The following is a 6,000-nucleotide window of genomic DNA, read 5'->3' on the forward strand; positions in this document are numbered from 1 at the left end:
TTAGAATCGAGAAAATATTTGAGGGAGAATTTGAAATATAGTTGCAGGAGTGAATAATTGTTGTTTTTTGCGGCAGCAGCCTGATGGACTGGAGGACCTTTTCCACTCCTGTACTTAGCTATGGTTTAGTTTTTAATGATCTGTATACACCTATTTCCCTTTGCTCTTCCATAATGCCTAGTCTCTCACCATTAAGAAAATATTCTGATTTGTATTCCTCAGATCCAAAGTGGATAACTGTGCTTCTCCCTGCATTGAACATCATCAGCCATTATTTTGCCCACTCAGTAAGTCTATGTCACTTTGTAATGTCCTGCTCATTTTACCTCCTAACAAATTGTCTTCTTCAAAAGTGGATATATAACTCTCTATTTCTTCATCTAAGTTATTGATATATATGATAAAAGATTGATCCCTGAGGAACACTTATCGTATCCCACAAATCACAGAACTAAAATTTTATACCTATTCTTCAACCAAGGAATAAGATTTGTGATAAGACTGCAGGACAACACCAGTGCTGCAACCCACAATTCATGACACAACAAAGCAGAAAGTCACTAGAGCAAGATTATGGCTTGGCCATTTATGAAGGGTGTTGAGTGTTTTTTTTAATTCATTCATAGGATGTGGGCGTCATTGGCTGGGCCAGCATTTATTGCCTATCCCTAATCGCCCTTAAGAACGTGGTGGTGAGCTGTTTCTTTGAACCGCTGCAGTCCATGTAGGTACATCCACAGTGCTGTTAGGGAGGGAGTTCCAGGATTTTGACCAGCAACAGTGAAGAGCACCTTTTCACAAGAAGGGAGGAAATATTGTCAGATGAAAACTTACTCGTACTTGTCACCTTTTAAAAATTGTCTTTTTCTTATATATTTTCTCTAGTTCTTAAATATGTGATCAATAATGAAAACTATAATAAACTTGGGTAACAATGCATAATAGTAGAGGCAGCTTCTATCTTAAAAGTATACACATCTGTAGCATCTCAGCTCTTGGCTCATCAAATCTGATATAGACTGCGAAATTCAAATCTGAGATTGATATGGAGTGGTTCCATGAAGAGTGAAATAAGTTGATTGCTAATTGTGTGTTTCCAGTCCTGGAACATTGGAAAGATTGAGTGCTCCATTTCCCTTGTCCCAGGAGAGTTCTGCATTGACAAAAGATGCAAAACACAAAAATAACAATCCATATCATGAGGGATTAAGTGAAGGACTTCATCCAATCTTTTATTATGAACCACCCGGTCATGAAAGAGGAATGATGATGAATTTCATATTGTTCTCAGTAAAAGACTGAACACAAATCTGAATAACCAATTGCTATACTTAGAACATTTTGAGAATCAAGGAGACTAAGCTATTAGTTGTGATGTTTGTTTCCATTTCTCCAAGAAATGTGGTAAAACCATTTTCAACTGTGACAGAGCACAATGCCATATTAATTCATATTGTTTCTATATTTATTTTTATCTCTACAAAATGGCACTAAGGAAATGGATAAAGAAATCTGTCTTCATTTGAAGACCTAAATACATTGCCTGGTTGAGTGCAACTCCAACAATACTCAAGGAACTTGACTCCATCCAAGACAAAGCAGCCCGCTTGATTGGCACCCCATCCACAAACATTCACTCACTCCAACACTGACGCACAGTTGCAGCAGTGTGTACCATCTGCAAAATGCACTGAAAAAATTCACTAAGGCTCCTCAGACAGCACCTTCCAAACCCATAACAACTACCATCCAGAAGGACAAAGACAGCAGTCACGTGAGAACATCACCAGCTGGAAATTCCCCTCCAAGCCATTCACCATCCTGACTTGGAAATATATCGCCGTTCTTTCACTGCTGCTAGGTCAAAACCATGGAACTCCCTCCCTAACAGTACTATGGGTGTACCTACACCACATGGACTGCAGCGGTTCAAGAAGGCAGCTCACCACCACCATCATCTCAAGGGCAATTAGGGATTGGCAATAAATGCTGGCCTAGCCAGCAACATCCTGATCTCATGAATGAATTTTAAAATAACTGTTTTCACCTCCCTCTTATACTGGTTTTAAGTGCACTATCAGTCCACTTGGTACAGAATTAGAACCCATTCTATTTCCTTTCCTACTATTAGTAATCATTGCATGTCAGTCTATTCCATTAAAGCTAACAGTTCTAAACTGTGAAGAAAGTATATTAGGTTCACAGATGGCTTAGCTTCTGATCATGTAACTGTAGTACGCTAGTTAGAAATATATAAGGATTCAAGATAACAAGGAGCGTAAATGAGATGGTACAGGTCTGAAAATGGTATTGAGTCACCTAAGTACCTGAGATGTGTGACTGGAGTACTTCCCTGTTTCAGGGTAGAAGTCGTTTGTTACACCAACATTGGGGTCCTATGAAGTACATAAGACTCCAAATACCCTTGAGATTTAAATTAGTCAAGTATGCTCCAAGTACAGTACATAAAAGCAAAATACTGCAGATGCTGGAAATCTGAGGCTTAACTGGTGTTTTAGAAACGTTTAGCATAACTTTTGTACTCTATGCCTCTATTAATAAAGCCAAGGATCCTACATGGCTTATTAATGGCCTTTTCAACTTGTCCTGTCACCTTAAGATTTGTGTACATATACCCCTGGGTCTATTTGTACCCACATTCCTTTGAAAATTATATGATTTCGTTTATAGTGCCTCTTTTCATTCTTCCTACCAAAATATATCACTTCATACTTCTCTGTGTTAAATTTCATCTGTTATGTGTCTGCCTATTTCACCTGTTTTATCCCATGTTATCTGTAAACTTTGAAATTATGCCCTGTGCATCCAAGCCCAGGTAGAAAAAGTGCACTGGTCCTAACATGAACCTCTAGAGACCAATGCATACCACCCTCCAGTCTGAAAAATAACTGTTCACCACTGTGTTTTCTGTTCTTTAGCCAATTTAGTATCCATTCTGCCACTGTCCCTTTAATTTTGCTTACAAATCTGTTGTTTGGTACAAAAGCATAAGACTGCAGATGTTCGAAAATTGAAACAAAAATGCTGGAAATACTTAGGACAGGAAACATCTGCGGCGAGCAAAACAGAGTTAATTTTTTTATTCGTTCATGGGATGTGGGCATCACGGGCTAGGCCAGCATTTATTGCCCATCCCTAACTGTCCTTGAGAATGTTGTGGTGAGCTGCCTTCTTGAACCGCTGCAGTCCATGTGGTGTAGGTATACCCACAGTGCTGTTAGGGAGGGATTTCCAGGATTTTGACCTAGCGACAGTGAAGGAATGGCGATATATTTCCATCAGGATGGTAAGTGGCTTGGAGGAGAACTTCCAGGTGGTGGTGTTCCCATGTGTCTGCTACCCTTGTCCTTCTAGATGGTAGCAGTCATGGGTTTGGTAGGTGCTGTCTAAGGAGCCTTGGTGAGTTCCTGCAGTGCATCTTGTAGATGGTGCACCACTGCTACCACCGTGCATCCGTGTTGGAGCGAGTGAATGGGGTGCCAATCAAGCAGGCTGCTTTGTCCTGGATGGTGTCAAGCTTCTTGAATGTTGTCTTTAATGATCCAGATTGATTACTTGTCATCAACCTGAAAAGTTAGCTCTGTTTCTCTCCATTATATGGTTCTTTGTGAAATGCCTTTTGAAAGTTCAAAAACACAACATCAACCACACTACCCTCATCAACCCTTCCGGCTACTTCATTGTGTTTACACTTGTAGATGAAAATCAATTTGATCAAATTCCTCTCCCCAACACTGCTGCTAAGCTCTCATCTCCTACCTGCTGTTGCTGCTGTGGGAGATTGAATGTCTCTGAAAACTGTAAGTAGAAATACTAAAGAGTTTAGGAATTTCCATCCACCTTGCTGTGGCATTCATTTTGTTATTGCACCAACACAAAATAAGATCACTTGGGTGGAATTGACAACAGTTAGGGAGGGGTGGGTGTATTGGAGAATGCAGATTGCTAGCTAGCATTACCTGGGAAGGGGGGGTCAGCAGGTAAGATAGGCCTTAGCTTGAGCTGAGGTTCGTAAGGCAGTGTTTGAAAGTACCATTAGAAATTCAAATTTACTGCCCTGAACGTCAGTAAAATTGGTTCAAATATCATATTTGCTGTCAACTTGCTTTCTTCAAAATAAAATAAAAACATTTTCTGACCAGTAATAAACTATCTACTGCTTCGTCTAACCATATCTGCAAAGCTTTTTGGAGATTGCTACACCTAAAAGCAAGTAGATGGCCAACTATGATCAATGCTCTCTGATAAGACTAGCCTAGCTAAATTATATCACAAATCAACACTGGTGATACATGTTCATTGGACCCAATGCTTGGTGACTGTTTGCCTAGATACATGTGTATTAATCATGTGCGGAGCCTTTTTTTGTGTATACATTGCACACATACTTCATACAAAGTAAAAAGAATCATACACGCTAAACGAGAAGGCAAACAACACTTGATAGTTTTTTTAAAAGTTGACAACTTGAACAGCCTGAGCGTATATCTGTGATTGATTTACAACGACAGAGTGAAATTCCAGTTTTATTATTTCAAGATTCCAGTTTTTTAAAAAATAAACCATGATTGCATTCCACAATTTGGTCAATTTTTCTTGCGAAATTCTCTGCACCAGTGGAAAGAGTGCACTATCTCCAATCTCTCCTCGTAACTCGAGAGTAACTCACAATCCAGGATAAAATGCTTAATTGGAGGAAGGCCAATTTCACTGGGGAGAGAACAATCTCTCCCAAACAAATTGAACTCAAACTGAAAGGCAATACTGTATTCAAACAATATGGGCTGCCTTTAAAGAGGAGATGATTTGGGTACAGTCAAAGTAAATTCCCACGAGTGGGAAAGGTAGGGCTTTCTGGATGATGAGAGAGATAGAGAGTATGATGAAGCATAAAAGGGTGCGTATGACAGATCTCAGGTTGAGAATACAACTGAAAACCAGGCTGAATATGGAAAGTTCAGAGCGGAAGTGAAAAAGGTAGAGGCAAATAAGAAACTGGCAGTGAACATGAGAGAGTAATCAAAAGCCCTCTGCAGGTATATAATATGTATATTCTTTCAAGGGATGTGAATGTCACTGACAAGTCTCGCATTTATTGCCCCTTACTAATTGCCCTTGAGAAGACGTTGGTGAGCCACCTTATTGAACCACTGCAGCCCATGTAGTGTAGGTGCACCAACATTGCTATCACAGAGGGAGTTCCAGGATTTTGACCTGGCAACAGTGAAGGAGCAGTGATATACTTCTATCACAGGTGTATGACTTGGAGGGGAACTTGCAGGCGGTGCTATTCCAATGCGTCTGCTGCCCTGTCCTTCTAGGTGGTAGAGGGTTTGGAAGATTCTGTCAAAGGAGCCTTGTTGAGTTGCTGCAGTTGAGCTTATACTTAGTACAAACTCCTGCCACTGTGCGCCAGTGGTGGGGGGAATGAATGCTTTAAGGTGGTGGATGGGATGCCAATCAAGCAGGCTGCATTGTCCTGGGTGGTGTCAAGCTCTTTGAGTGTTGCACTCATGCAGGCAAGTGGAAGTATTCCATCATGCTCCTGACTTGTACCTTGTAGATAGTGGACGGGCTTTGAAGAGTCAGGACATGAATTATTAAACGCAGGATTCCCAACCTCTGATCTGCTCTTCTGGCCGCAGTATTTATATGGCTGGCCCAGTTTTTGATCAATGATAACCCCCCCCAGGATGTTGAAGGTGGGGAATTCAGCAATAGTAATGGAGTTGAACCTCAAGGGAAGATAAAAGCAAAATACTGCAGATGCTGGAAATCTGAAACAAAAACAAAAATAGTTGGAAAAACTCAGCAGGTCTGACAGCATCTGTGGAGAGGAATACAGTTAATGTTTCGAGTCCAAATGACTCTTCATCAGAATGAGGAGTCATTTGGACTCGAAACATTAACTGTATTCCTATCCGCAGATGCTGTCAGACCTGCTGAGTTTTTCCAGCTATTTTTGTTTTTGCTCAAGGG

This window comes from Cetorhinus maximus, chromosome 9 (genome assembly GCF_964194155.1).
Source record: "Cetorhinus maximus chromosome 9, sCetMax3.hap1.1, whole genome shotgun sequence".
Classification (NCBI taxonomy): Eukaryota; Metazoa; Chordata; class Chondrichthyes; order Lamniformes; family Cetorhinidae; genus Cetorhinus; species Cetorhinus maximus.